We start from the raw sequence: 16,424 nt of genomic DNA, 5'->3' as shown, positions 1-16,424 counted from the left end.
GATCGAAAACAAAAGCTGGTTATGCGTGGATTTCATGGATCCGGGGGAAATAACGCGATAGCTTCGATATTTTCGTCTCGATTCCAATCCGCGCGAGAGGTTATGCAAAATCCTCGGTATCTGTCGATGAAATCCCGCTGCCGACGTACCGTCAGGCGTGAAATTTTCAATTTAGTCGGAGCCAATGGCCGCTAGATTCGCCGGACCTCGGCTCTCTTCTGCTTCTTTTCAAGATCCTTGCCTCGTCCACCAGATTTCGACTAAGCTGCTCGCGTGTAACTGCCCTCCACGCCAACGTAAACGCTCGGACATTTCGAGTGACCCTTGAATCCTCCGGTTCAGCGAAAATGAAATTACTCCTCATAACGATCGTGATGTGCAGATTGTTTTCACCTAGTGTCTTCATTTTTACTTGTCGAAGCTATTTCGTAGTTTGGATTGCCAGCTTTTTGTGTCGTTGGAGTTTTCACGAGTTTTGAGATTCTTCGGTTCTATTGTTATTCGGTATCTTTCTATCAAGGAGCTTTTTATATTGCTAACAATAGTTGAAGCTCTGGATCTTCTATATTATTAACAGTATCTGGAATTCTATATCCTCAATAGCCAAAGAAAACGTTATTTGAGATTCTTTGCTTTCATTGTTATTTATAATATCTTTTTATTAAAGATACTTTTATATCACTAACAATATGTAGAACTCTAGACTGTCTATATTATTAACGATATTTAAAATCCCGTACCTTCTATTGTTATTGACAATACCTGAAATGTTACATCTTCCAAAGCCAGAAAAATAGGAATTCCAAAATCTACGCAACAGTCTTCCCCAACGTTCTACGTTTCCTTTTTAAACTTTTTAAACTTCATGACAAAACATTTTTCTTTCTCTACCCAATAAATATTTCCAATCCATTTCCAATGGAATCGAACGAACCAAAGTAGCTATTTATTACCCTCGATCGAACATTCGAGCTGGTGCTTATTTCCTAAGTACGCACACAGTTTTTTTGTTCATTACATCAAATAATGTTTTTACGCACGAAGGTATCCAACAATACGTGAATGGCCCTGAAAGAAACAGGAAATGAGGTTGCTAGACAGCCCCGACGGGGCCGAGTTTCTTGGATGTGAAAGAAGCAATTTAATATCGTCTCTCCCGACGGAATAAAAATACGGAGATAAATAGCTCGTAACTTGCAGCTCGACAGCCCTATGCGAATCGGAAGTACGATTACTGTCGTCCACCAGTGGGACGGCGCATGCACGTTCCTGTCACGAGGCATCAGGATGGATACGTGGACGTGCAGTCGCAGGAAACGGACCAGTGGCAATCGATTCGAGCTTTATCGACTGTACCCCTAGTTTTTTCTTTCGTTCAATATATATAAACTTTGATAAATACGTAAAATTATCTGAAAACTCATTGTCAATTTCTTTCTTTTAGCCGCGTAAGGCGTATAAATACGCCTTTAACTTCGTTACAAGGCGATGTCTTCCTTATTTTCAACGACAGGCCAAGATGACGAAGAAATAAATTGTTTGGTACGGAGGAACAAATATCATGGCAAATAAAAATTTTGTCTTAGGATCATATTTTTCGTGATTCCAAAATGATCGGTTTTTTTTTTTAATGAAACCATATATTTTTTAATCCTCTATAAAAAATTATTGATCTACTTATTTCGAAACATTACTAATTTAGTAAATATTTTGACCTTTATTTTGTAAAACTTATTGTATGAAAAAAGGGGAAAAAGAATAGGAAAAATAGTTAGCCTTACGTCTTTCTTTGTTTATTCCCTGAAAATCCCCTAAGTGGTTTCTACTGTAATAACGATAACGATGAATTCATAAATTTAAAAACAAGCTGATTATAAATTAAATTATAAATTAAAGTAAGTGATGATGATTATAAATTAAAGTAAAGTGCGTCGTATGTAGTTAACAGCGATTGTCTTCTTGCACTTTATCGATCAATGACAAAAATATCATTCGATCTGAAAACCAGTTTCAGAATGTACCGAAAACGGTACACGTGGCTTTCATTTTTACGACACCTCCATTATCCTCAATATCAGAAGGTCTGACACGTCTTCGAGGCTTCTATCCTCTCGCAGGAACAGGATATGAGGAGAAAAGGGGTCTGCGCCGAGGTCTATCGATTCTTTTTGAAGTTTTTCTTCGAGTCACACCGGCGGCTGTTCGTGTCAAACGTCTGTCGGCCAAGCTTTGTCGTCTTTGCAGCGTCTGGATGGTGCATTTTCATTTTCTCCAAGAAGGGCAACATCCAGCCCTCTTGTCACGTCGTTGTCTCAGACATCGAGTGAAACAACGGAACACACGAACCATTCAGCGCTTTTTTCCTCGAAAACATTCGTCCTTTCATGGAGATTCGTAGAGAAAAAGGAGATTAACGTCGAGAAACAATTCCAGTTTCGAAATTCTCTGGTAATTTGTTCCAAGTTTCGCATGCTCTCCAGAGAAACACGTACATTTTTTATGACGTTGAAGATAGCGTGCGACTTCGTTTGTAACATCGTTTTAAGGTTTCAATTGAAATTGTTCGTTATAGATGTTTTATTTTGCCATTTTTATAATTGGCCACAAAAAGTATCTGGCTACGTGTTACGTATTTATTAAGTACTATTATGTATTATTATTGTGTATACATATTGATTCAAATACTATATTTAATATATTCTTTATAAAATTATGTTCTAGCAAGGAGAAAATAAATTGAAATTTATTTTTAACGAACACCTATTATTGCATTTTATAATGATGGACCAGTTGTTAACACTTGCTAATTATTACACGCCACCGTAAAACGCACTGAAAAGGACAAAAATAACGACGATAAAAATCACAAATATCTCTAATATTTGCGTAAAAAAAATAACTTTAGAAGAATTATTTTCAAAAACCGTTTAATTATATCCGGCTGAAAATAATAATCGCGAACAACTTCGAGTATTCTTAAACCACAACGTACTCCTCAAAACTACCTTAATAATATAAAATCACTTGATACACCTGGAAATTTCCATGCTCCAATTCTCGTAGGAGCCTCAAAATCTTGCAGAAACTTGTGGCAACTTCAAAATTTCGTTGAACGAAACTTCTCACTCGATAATTACGCGACGAAAGCGCAGTGAAAGACGATCGTTCTTTCGTTCAACCGAAGTATCGAGAAGTTCATATAACGGAAGACGAGGCGTTTACGTAAAAGCTTCGAACTACTTTGTAAAATCTTCGAATGCCCTATGGACGCACGTTCGCGACAGATTCTCCTGGCACGTATTTCAATCGAGCGTTCGTTCGCCTGTGAAACTATCCCATTTGATCCCCTTTTCTTATAAGAACCGAGTCAAGAAAGAAGAATATTTTTACGAACAAAGGTGGAATAATTCCACGCACGATCTTTGAACCAATGCCAATGAAATATAGACGAGCTGTTTTTTGAATTATTTAAAGGAGTAATGGAGGAACTGTAGCAGTGACGGAGCTTTTAATTTGAGGAAATTGCTGGTAAAGCTAAAAACTTTGATCTTTGATTAATATCTTCTTGTTGAGTTATAAACGATTATAATAGTTTTGATTTAATTATATTTAGTTATATGGTTAATTAGTTTTTGGAAAAATTTGTATTATTTTTCCAAAACGTATTATTTCTATTTGTTGTTTTTACTTATTGTTTATATTTCTTTATTTATTATACATATGTATTATTTTTCCACATATATTATTTTAAAATAGTTCATATTATTTTTCTACTATGCTTCATCATTGATGAACGTAAAAAATAGATTCTTCGATTTAGTTTCTTATTTTGTATCATAATCCTTCTTAATAGAAAAACAATTACGTTTTACGAGCTAGTAAAATAGTAAAATCATTTTTAATTTTGAAAAAGTAATTTCAGTATAATCGATTATAATTTGTGATATAATCTTTCTTGATGGAAGAATAATCCTATTTTTCGAAGTAATGAAATAATAAAATAACATCCAATTGAATTTCTTTTTCATGCGTGAAAGAGTAATTTAATTTGACTCGATTATGATTTGCGACACAATCCTTTTACGAAATAATTTTTCGTTTAACGAAGTAATGAAATAACAAACTGATTCCTAAATGTGGTATTTCAAGAGTAAAAAGGTAATTTAATTTTATTCGATAATAATTTATGACATAATCCTTTCATGAACCAGAGATTTTGTTTCATCGAGTAATAAGATAATAAAATGATTTTTAGTTGGCCTTTTTGGAGCGTGAGAAAGTAATTTAATTTTTTGGCTATTATAATGCCTGGTCTGTGATATTATCAAAACAGTAGAATTACTTTAACGAAGGAAAACATGGTTTATTTATTTTTCATCTATAAAAACTTATAAATTTTATTCGTGCTTTTTCAAAATGGTCATTTATTGCAATGAATATCTGAAATAGTAAAGCATTTTTGTAATCGCTATTTTTTGTAGACGAAAATCTAATTTTAAATAGATTTTACGTATACAATGTTTGATTGTTACGGGTAATAAAATCTTCAATCTTTCTTCTAAAAGTGCGATACAATTTTATATATCTGTATTTTTGTTCAAATAAAACACATTGTAAACGTAATTTTAAAGAGCTTTACGTCAAATTTGTTCTGTAATATCAACGAAACCATTCGAAGCAGCGATTTGTTCCATAAAATGATTCTATCGTTTCATTCTACTCCTATTCGTTATCGATTTCGTAGGAAACGCGAAGGGACAGTGAAATATTGGCAAATGTTTAAACATGCCAGCAAGTGTACGTTCCATGGTACAAATGCCTCTATGAAATACCGTTCAAAGTCCTTTCTTCGATTGACGTTATTCCGCTTCACGTGTCAATTCTACCTGTCGTACAATTCATTTTCAAACGACGTCCCTCGTAAATGTCTATTCTCCCTGATGCCTTGTAAATACGTACGTATCGAATTTTCATAGTGATAAGAAAAAGTCTTTAAACTATTAAATTGTTCCCATCGCGTCCTGTACTATTCGCAGCAATACGTATTAAAGTCGATGAAATTGCATTGAAATTACTCTCGATTCTTCGCAAAGAAAGTACAAACCATTCATACGTAACCAAATACTACCGTGATACTCATCTCCTAAATATTACACTTAGCAAATGTATTATACTTCGAATATTTTATGTATTTATAAATATTACAGGTATTTCACCGTTTCCAAATTTCCTATAAACATCTGCAGTCTATTCTTCTCTTAAACCGAGGATAAAAGTAATTCGCAAACGCTTCCCTAATCGCTTAATCACAGTCTTGCGAAACTCACTCCCCCTAAATATTAAATATATACTTAACAAGTACCATACTTCGAATATTTTATATACATACTTTTAAATATACTACGTGTATTTTTACATACTTTTATCTAGCTTCACTTGTATTTATGAAAATTTTTAACTGAATTTTCGCCTACTCCCACATATCCGATTAGCTTGAAAATTGGCACGCGTGCATGGTTCCCGCGACAATGTACAATGCTTTAACGCATTCATATGATACAAAATTTACAGGCCGATACGACTAAAAATTGCACTTTCAACCACCCCGGAAATCTATAAACGTCCACAGTCATCCTCCTTGAAAAAAAAAAGAAAATGTTTAAGAAATTCTTTCGTAATCACCATCGCGTGGCGTATCATTCACAGCAACGAAATTACTCTCGATTCTTCTCGCGAAGAGTGTGCAAAACATCCATACGTAAACAGATATCCGCCCCCATCCGTCCATCCGAATCCAGCACGGGCTAACGGGCCGCTTCTACTCTCGTCCTGTACACGCTCAGCCATTCATGTCCCATACATATTTATGTCGGTCGGTTGCACGTAACAGGTATCACCTTCCACCTAACCTCTCCCTCATCCTCTCTCTCTCTCTCTCTCGTCTCCTGTATCAGTACAGGTATACACGAGGCAGCGTGTGTCCGCTGACGCAGGATATCACGGTGAACATCACGTCGTGTCCGCCTATGATACGTTTGTTTCGTAACCAACTGGGCCAACATTGTGCATGCTACACGTCGCGTCGCACGGAAACACCTGCGCGTCCTCCTTAGTCATCGCAACGAGCAACGTTATCAGCGACGCTATCCTGACCCAAGAACAGTAGACGGAGCAGCCTTCGACGACGTCGTATCGCGGCGACGTGCCAACGTCGTTAACGCGTTCGTCGTTAAGGGGTGAGGTAACGGGTGGGTTGGTGACGAAGGTGGATGGCGTGTCTCCCGCGTCTCCGGGGAACGATACAATCGATGGGGCGATGGGTTTTCTTTTGTGCTTCAGGTATAGGTAGGGATGTAAGATAATGGGCTTACTACGTGGCGAAGATGATGGCGAGACGCTGTTCGAGAGGGTTGGTGATTGTTGCCGAAGGTTCCTTTTGGGGTGCGGATGGATATATCTATAATCTTAAATTTGATTTTCTTATGTTTTAAACAGATATGTTAATCGGAAGATCTCGTTGCGCAGGTGAGAATTATTGTCTTATTAATTATTATATCTTTCTAACTAAACGTAATAATCTTCCTTTCTTTGTCATTATAGATATTCGTGTAGTAATATTCAAAACGAAATTTCGATTTATATATCGGTATTTACATTGTATTTTGCATGCGATATTTGTATGAAAATATTTCAATAAAAATTGAAAAGCGGAAATAAATAAGGCTGCAAGTGATGAAACAAAAGTTTCGTGGAAAATACCTTTTTGTTCGCCGAAATATAGTTTATCGATAGAATATAACGAAACTCATTTATTATAGGTTCTGTGCTACTCTATATAATTTTACAATATTTTTAGTTTTATATTTCAAAGGTTTGTTAATCAATAACAAAAGTTATTTTATATTTTAAGTGAAAGTACCAGTACACATTGTCTGTCTTGATTGGATAAACGAAGTAGATTTATCTTTAATGTCGATGGCGAGTAATTTTATTTTCTTCTCTGTTATAATTCTTGTTTGATGTCCGAATTCTTTTTCGTTCATTACCTTTGCATCTCTCGTCATTTCGTCGTTTCATTTTTTTCCAACACTCATATTACTCATCACGTTTACGTTTTCCACAGGTATAGCGGGTGTATATATGTGTTTATATTACGTTTATTTATAGTATACGCTGTCCGCGTGGAGTGGTCACGTAACGAATGACGAGCAACGAAAATAAAAATAAATTCTTCTCGCAATTTAAGATGCAACGTACATGTCCGAGCACGAGGAGCTCGCAGGCACATTTAGCCTAATCTCGGAGACGAATCGTCTAACATACATCCTATATCACAAACGAAATGCTACAAATTAATAACACTTGCCTCCATATTTAGTGATATTGATTTCCATATAAACGGCCTTTTTAAGGGAAAAATAATTTTTTTTGAAAAGACACACACAGTTTTTTTTATTTCCACCCTTTGATCTTTTCGTTATCTAAACTCTTCAGGAAATGGTACAAACGATGTTTTTTTTTGTAACAGATATTGAGAAATTATTAGCAAATTGTTAAGGAATATCGTTGTAAGAAATTTTCTGTTTGCTGGAAAAAGAGGAGGATATTTACAATTTTGTTTCTATGAAATCAGTTATTGCAATTATCGAGTAATGCAATGGGATCTAGTGATGGTGCAAGTTCATGGCCAAGACTAAGCTCCGAGTTTACGAAGTTTCAGAGTTTAACAAGTTCCGTGTCTATCGAATTCTCACGAGTTTGGAATTGTTTTCGCTTGAACTTCTAATTTGTTTTAATCGCGAATGCTAGTCACGATGTTCCAGCTAAATTGATTTGTTTAACCTATTTTTTAATTTCTTTGAACATTTACGAAAATTTGATAAACGAAGATATATGTGAAAAAGTGGTTGAAATATTAATAAGACTTTTGTAGAACTTAACTTTTGTATAAATATTATAGATAGTACCAAAATAATGTGCAATTGGACAAATGTAAAAAAATTAGTTTTTAAATGGTAAAATTACTATTTTAATTACTATAAACCCAACATTTTCACTTCAAGATCTAATCTGACCGAATTTAAATTCTACGATTGACTCTTTTCCCTCCGATCTTTTTTATTTTATATACCTCGTATCTTATATGTACGTGTATTAATATTTGAATAAAAATTTCATTATGTTCATTTAATATTTGGGCAAATTTACATATGTAATAAATATTTCGAGCTCAAAACCCTTTTCTATATTACAATTCTACAGAAACATCATCTGTGTTATAACTCTCTATGTAATTACATTTTCTGTACAATTTACAGAAATTTCTGTAATATCTTTTCCTCTCTTCTTGTAATTTCGCATGATTATAATAAATTACAATAAAGCAATAAACTAAAATTTGAATTCTCTTTGAAAAGATATGGAATCAATTTAAACACAAATTATTTTATCAGCGAAAGTGAAAAAAATCCTTTCATAGCCATTCAACAAACAGAACCAGAATTATCCTGAACCAAACCTCGTGCACGGTCCATCGACCGGAAGCTGGTGAATGATTCAAGCCTCCATTTTCCGCCGGTCCAGTAATTGGTACTACTCCACGAGGACGGCTAATGTTGACATCTCATTCTCCGGTTCAAACTAGCTCCCATTTCTATTACCGACGTTTCAACTTAAAAATCTTCCTTTCCGACAGCGAAGCTTCGCAGAAGCTGGCCACCTCAAGCGTAAGTGTGTCCGCACACATTTGCACAGCAACTTCTCCGTGCCTTCTTGTTCTCCAGCTCATTTTCCTCTCTCTTTGCGTCGTCGCGTTACGACTTTATTTCTCCGTACCTAACTTCTACTTCTTCTTTCGCTTTTGCTTCCGATTCTTTCACGTTTGTTTACTGGTAGACTACCTGTATCGTGGAACTATGATTCGTCCAGTGTGTTCATAGCGTCTGTTCGTTTTACTTTGGTTTTAAATTTAATGTAGCGAGATATAGCCGAGGACGAAGATAAGTGGACAGATAACAAAAGTAGGTGTCCATGAAGTTTCGTTAAGTAAGGCAAGCTTAGATAAAAATTCAGATATTAATTTCAATTATTTATTAGACAATGTACGTACTATAAAAATGTATATACAGAACCTGGCGGAATAATATGTAAATATAACATAAAATACAAAAGTTACTATGTGATTCAATGTGGAGAAAAGAATAAGAAAAAATATAGAATAAAATTGTTTCACTCTCGGCTTAGTTTCCGAGAAAATCCAGTTTGAAAATTTATCAAGTATACTAAAAACAAGGCTAATCCTGGACTTTGAAATTAAATAAAATTATATAGGGTTCCACTAAAAGAAAATACCGATGATTGTGGAATCTGATAAAAGAATTACCTTGATAAAAAATTTTTTACATACGAGTCTTGAGACAGCCTAACTTTCTTCTGAAAAGTTTTTCTATACAATAATTAATAAGTCAGATATTTTATGTGATCCCACTTATCTGAATCACCCTGTACTGTAACAATCACGGATTACCTTGAATTAACTCCCGCCAATTTCGAATCAATAACCGTTCAGTTTAGAGATCAGAAATATGGAATTCCTTTCTATTCTCATAAGAATCGTAACATCTGTAGGGGATGTCCTCGAGGGCCCCGTAAGGAATCGCTACGACTACTATGGAAAACTGAACGATAAACGTTCGCGTCGAAGTAGTTCGCTCCACCGGTTTTAATATCGGCAATAGCGAAAACAAATATGGCCACCGGAAGAAATATGGAAATATTCCGGGGGAAAAGCATTCAGAAGCGAGCATCAGCCATGACGAGATGGTAATATACCCTCGTGCACGATGCCCCTCTCTCGATTGCAAACAGTGGACGGCTTCGTGACAAAATGTGGACAAAGAAAGAGAATGGAAAATGGACAGAGAAAGCAGAAATGGAGGGGTAGCCTTTAGAAAACATTCAAACTGCAAAGATGCTTTAGTTAGGGGTTGAAAATTAAATTTGTCTGAATGGTTCTTGGGAATTTTTAAAGTACATTCTTCTGATTTTTGTTTGCTTGTTGCGTTTCACGAGGCATGTCTTGATTAATCGTTGAGATAATGGAGTTTGGGAAGTTATGGTGAAGTTGGAAAGGATTTTTTGGTACTTTAGATACCAAAAGAAAATCATTACCAAAAGAAAAAAAATTATTCTTTGCACTTCTTTCAAATTCTTTATAAAGATATACTGTTACTTCTTTCGTTATATTTTTAGAACTTCCCAATCTCTAACAACAATTAAATAAGTGTCCATCACGAACTAACAACCTCTACCTTCCAAGCAGTTAGAGGCCAATCAATCTCTCTAAACTAATTAATTGCAAACACACAAAAGACGAATTATCCATCTTTCCACCATTTTCCAAATACATTACTAATAAATTCAATTATCCCTTCTGTTACATTTTCTTAATCCGAACATCTAATATTAATTAACATCTTCTGACCTCTAAATATCTAAAAACCAATCAATCTCCTAAAACTAATGAATTGCGAAGATCAATCTCTCCAAACTAATTAATTACCCCTTTCCAGACACATTACCGTAAAACCTCAAATTTCTAATTTCGTCTAATCCCGATCAAAATAAACCAAAATCATCGCGAAACTCTCAAACTATTTAAATTCACAGTACTCGCTGGCCAGTACGAATAGTTGAATTTTCAGCCTGCTTTTTAATTTGTATCGGCGGTGCGTGGCACGAATTTACGAATAAATCTACTGAAAAAGAAGCAGGGAGATTAAGTTTCGAGCAGGGTGGCGGTATTTTTCCCCGAGGGTGCTTCGAGGATTGTTTATAGAAAGGCACCAGCGAAAGTCTCGCGCCGTAGAAAATGAAGTTTGAAGACCTCCACTTCTCTTCTTTTTTTTCCTCTTTTTTTCGTCCCGTTTCTCTCTCTCTCTCTCTCTCTTTCTTCCATTTGATTTTCCAGCGAGACTGTTTCGGAGATTGTTTATGCGGGGCCCACCGATGAAACTTGCACGCGTGTCGGGTATAAACGTTTAAACTTCTCTCAGCCACTACGTTCGGCTTTTTAATTGAAATCAACCCCTTTCACGATTATAAATCCATACACGTGGAGAACTTCGGCTTTAAACGAGCGGATGCAGACTAAAAAATTATTTCGATAATGGAAAGCGTGTTATATTGACGAAGTTTTCATACGTACAAATTTTGTAACAAGTTTTCACCAATTTTTCTCGGTTTTCGAGTTTGGTAGAACGTTCTATGTTCCATGTTCGATGTTGGATATACTTTATATTGTATTTTTGATGATTTATGTAATTATATAACGAATTTATAGTACTTGTGTAACTACAGTGGCTACGAAAGTACTTGTACATACTTTTACTTTCCAATGAAGCTCTTTTCAGGGTTTCACAATCGTTTCATGTAAGTATTAAATTTTTATAGTCATATGAGAAGTATTACGAAATACTATGAAACTTAACCTGGTTGAACTTAATTAATTAGTTAATAAATGTTATAATAAATTCAATGGTGTACAAATGCTTTCTATAGTCGTTGTACATTTATCCATATGACAAGCATTAAACATAAATATTCATACTGAATATTGAGATTTTTAGTATTATATAACGGATAATGGACTATTTGAATCTATTTAAGTTTTCTACGAAATATATACTTGCAAGAAATATTTTGTAATTTCTATGTATATTTTCGAACCAGTTTCAAACTTTACCAATATAATCATGATAATCGAGATATTAGCACAGTGCTAATGGAATTTCAAAATGTCTTATGTAACACGCGCAAGATACAGGTTTACGAATATCGAAATAATTTTGTGCGCTAACGTATATTTATTAGAGTAATCCAAGATAATTAATGTTAGGTATGCAAATATAATTTCTGTTTAATTAAAATAATCCGAGTCAGCAGATTTAATGCTTTAAGTCCTTTAATTACCGAGAATGTTACATCACTTAATTTGTCGACTTTCATCATAAATCTTCATATCCGTTAAATCTCTTGAATAATTAGTGTCGGATATGTAAGCATAATTAGTGTTTAATTAAAACGATTTGACAAGACTTAATACCTTATTACTGAGAGTGTTACATCATTTGATTTCTCTACTTGCATTACAAATCTTCAAACCGGTTACATCTCTCGAAATTTCATCCTTTCAAGAAAACTACACGCTACATCATCTTCACACACACGTCATCTTCGTGCAATTGCAGAAAGCTCGCTTCCATCCTCATCAGAAGCTTTCTTTCGTCAACGCTTCGCACTTCAAAGATCCCTAAACATCCGTTCGAATATCTGCATCCTGTCTGATGTTGATCTTTGATCCCTCTGCTGTTTGATGTAACAAGAACAAAAAAAAAAAAGCGAAGGAGAGTGAAAAAGAAAATGGAAATTCGTCGTCGACGGCGGATAAACGAAACGTCGCGAAATAAGAAGGAAAATGGCAGCTGTGAAAGCTTCGAGATCGTCTGAAACTGCTTTGTCGATTACGATGTGCTGTCGATTTGGATTTAACAACCGTTACGCTGATGAGACGCATGAGAACACGCGTCGTCGCCGTCGTCGTCGTCGTCGTCGTCGTCGTTGAAAGGACAATGAGGCACAGGAATTGTACAAAGGCATAAAGCCGGAGAGAAGCACGGCTAAAACACGCTTGAAACACGTCTGAATCGCGCGTGCTCCGCTGTCTGAAAAAAGCGGAAAGGAGTCGAGCATCTATTTCCGGTGCTGGGACGTCCCAGCCGACCAGAGAAGGGGATGCGATCGTTATTACAGGTATGAGGCTAGTTTTGTTTTAGTCGTTACTGTATAAAGAGATTGAAATGCAAGAACCGAGAACGCTGTATTAATAACGAGCATCTGCGCATTTTAGCTTTTCATTCTTAGAATGTATTTTAAAATTTGGCATATTAACGTGAAGAATAGATAAATCTGATTCTCTCATACACACGATCCATCATTTTAAAAAATGACGTGAAATTTTATTTTCATAAAAATCGATTATATATTTCCTTGTTGTAAATTTAACATTTCAACTCGACGAATAGATGAAGATAATTTTGTCAATACACATAACCTGTTTTTTTAGAAACGAGATCAGGTTGTATTTTAATGGAAATCAACATAAGAAGCTTTCTTAAAATTTAGGATTTCAATTTTGACAAAGTAAACAAGGATTATTTCCTCAGATATGTACAATCTACTTTTGCAAAAATAATGTCAAATTCTGTCTCAATGAAAATCAATATAAAAAGTTACATATACCGATAGAATTTCATCGTCCATCTCTTACTCGTTTAATTATAAGCTACATAATTAAAAAAAGTTTTTTCAAAATACATAAATAGACGTCGTTCAACTCTATCGATATCCATTAAAGTGTCATCCAACGTTTATTCCCAGTTCAGGCACGCAGACCGTTTAAAAACTATCAAACTCCGTTCACAAGTCCTACCTACCACCTGTTCGAAACACGTCCATCGAACGAACAACTTTGAAACAACTCAACAGTTAGTTGGCGTGTTATATTCAGCCCCATTCCTCCGCTTTCCATCTTTTCAACTTTATCGTGGACTCGTGTTCCTTTCGTCGAAAGCGTCCCCGCCACCTTCTTTTCCCACGTTTTCTTCTCGCGATCGAATGTCATCCTCTATTTCTCTGGAGACCCACTGTGTTTGTACTCTATTCAAGTGGATATTTTTATGCTTTGTTGGCCTCGTTCGATCGTGTTTAGAATTTCATGGCACGAAACGACGATTTATCATCGTGTCGCTACTGATCGATTCCAGATTACATTTTTTGGTCGATTTCCGTTCGATCCGGCTGTTGGAGGTCTTTAAAGTTTGGAATGAGTTTTGTGAGATGAATATGGTGATAATATATAGATGAATGAAGAGATTGCATTATAGTTCGACGATTTTCTCAGTTTCTCCCAACGTACTGATGTTGTTAGAATAAACAACATATTTAAATTTCAATTCGCCGCGCCTTAATCGCAAACCTCGTAGTATCCAATTCTCGCTTCCGATCAAATGTGACTCAAAATAGGATAGTGAATTGCAGAGTGAAGATAATGAACCGCAGTGAACGAGAAAAAAATTGTGGAAAATAACAAAAATTTTTTTTGAACTGAATGATACAGTTAAGAGAAACGATGAATAATTTAGAGAATGGCGCTAAAAAGGTAGAGGGAAAAAGAGGATGCGAATAGATTTTCCTAAATTAAATAATATAGCTAAGAAACAGTCACGAATAAAGTAAAGAATATTGCGAGAAAAAAAGGAAGTGAAGGAGGAAAATATGCATAGGAAATGATTTTTGAATTGAGTATATGTGTATTCTAGCTAATTTTATATAACAAAATAAAATTCACAAATAATATAACTTCGAAACGTTTAATGTTAAAGCTGGATTGTTATGTTATGTACAATGTAAATTATTGAAATTTGTCAAAAATCGTTTTAAGAAAGCAATAAATTAATAAAACGATATTCTTTCAATTTCTGAGAATTTGATCGGAGAAAGTTGAATGTTTCATTTCACTTGCCGCGTTAGAATTTTTGTATCTTGTATTTTGAGACTGTAACAGTTGAATTTAATCGAATTCTTAATTTAAATTTGTTCTTTAATGCTTAAGTGAATAATTTCTCGTTATCTGTTCTCCAATATCAATTAAAATTTGAATAGCTTTATAATAATATGCTGTGAGAACTGCACAATTTTTACGAGTTTTTCATAATACGTATATAGTAATTATGAATATTTTTAAATATTTCCAATTAAAAAATGAAAAATTGAAAGGATGTAACATCTTCGAAAATACGATCGTTTAAAGGTCGAATTCTCCTGATGAATTCCTCTGGAAAGCTTGTGAACTTTAACCTACATATATCTCGACGCTAATATATTTTTTTTAAATATCAACAAAGGTGTGCCGTTTGTCAGCAATTAAAGTCAACTATTTCACCAGAAAGAGCGCGCTTCAAAGTAGGTTATTTTTTATTTTTTAGAAATACCTAGACAGCGGAATGTTTTTATGAAATATTTTATGGAATATTGCTTCGTCGACAGGCATTCTAATTTTTACGCTCTCATTGCTTCACGACAACAGGAAAATATTGAAATATTTATCATTGTCGTAAACATAGGTAATATAAATGTATGGAATGTCAAAAAAGATTCTTCGTGGCTTTGCAAAGTGATTCTATACCTTTGGATCGATGGAGATCTTTTAAAAATGTGGAGCACAAAATTGACCTTGAATATTAATTTGGATGCAGAATCTTTTTTGTTCGCATCGTATGGTATTCATCACGAGGAACAAAAGTCTCAAAGGGGCCACGGATTGCAAATGACATCTTGAAAAAAGATACTTAAACTTTCATTAGTCTTCTTAATATATTTTATTTATTACATCGAAGTAATATATAAAAGACAAATGAACAACAATATAGTGGTAGCATAATATAATATTAGTAGCATTAACTCTCAAAACCATGACAAATACTTTTTTGACACGTATCATCTGTAGATTTGAAGAAATGATTATTTCTTCTTTAATAGGAGGAATTATTTCAGAACTTGTGTTCGTAAGTATCTGTATGTAAGTACTCTTGAGTACTTGCACAATAAGTAGAGTGATGTATCTGAATAACAGATACTTTTCAAGTTAGGTATCTCATTAACAGATTTGGTTAATCATATTAAACCTGCAAAGTTGTTTTGGTGGTTTTCGACCCAATTGTATTCTTCTAACGTTACGAAGTACGTGAAGTTTGGACTAAATACGAAAAAAGTCTTATTCAAGCGCAAGATTTCTCGTTTCAATATTATGTTAATATCTTCTCCAAAAATATTACAACTTCTTTATGTTTACCAAAATGAGAGCGAGATTGAAATACAAAAATTGGAGGATCGTTGCAATGTTAATAGCAATAGTCAGCAACTGATCTTGTATTTTAAGAGCTCGTAGCTCGTCCAGATGATATTGGTTTTCGATCGATTGGGTAATTTTACCGAATCCGTAACAACCGAAAACAGCGTTCACACAATTCCTTGTCTTCGCTAAAGATCCTGATTACTTGCTTCGTTTGTTCGCCTGTTCTGTCATTTGCAGTTAAACAGGATGGATGTAAATACATTTTTCATTATGTTTTGACATTACGTTCGTAGAAAAAAGACCAACAAAAAACATTGTCCACAATCTATTGTAAAAAATAGATATCAATGTGGTTTCTATCAGATGCTCATGGTCCAATTAAGAAGAGATGAAATAACATTTTTTAACTATTTTCTTCTGTCAATATCTACTATTTAATGATCCGTTGAAAAGAGTGAAGAGAGGTTTAACAAAATTAAAATCTTCTTTTAATCAGATACGTTTCCTCCTC

General features: G+C 34.5%; 1 protein-coding gene across 5 annotated transcripts in view; it reads right to left on the bottom strand.

The window, feature by feature from the left end:
• Positions 1-16,424, bottom strand: part of LOC100745643 (Down syndrome cell adhesion molecule-like protein Dscam2) — a 312,676-nt gene that overhangs the window by 25,462 nt on the left and 270,790 nt on the right. The gene's annotated exons all lie outside the window — the stretch shown is intronic.

This window comes from Bombus impatiens, unplaced genomic scaffold (genome assembly GCF_000188095.3).
Source record: "Bombus impatiens unplaced genomic scaffold, BIMP_2.2 scf_0049, whole genome shotgun sequence".
NCBI lineage: Eukaryota > Metazoa > Arthropoda > Insecta > Hymenoptera > Apidae > Bombus > Bombus impatiens.
The sequence above is the reverse complement of the archived record's forward strand: the minus strand, read 5'-3'. Positions and strand labels throughout refer to the sequence as shown.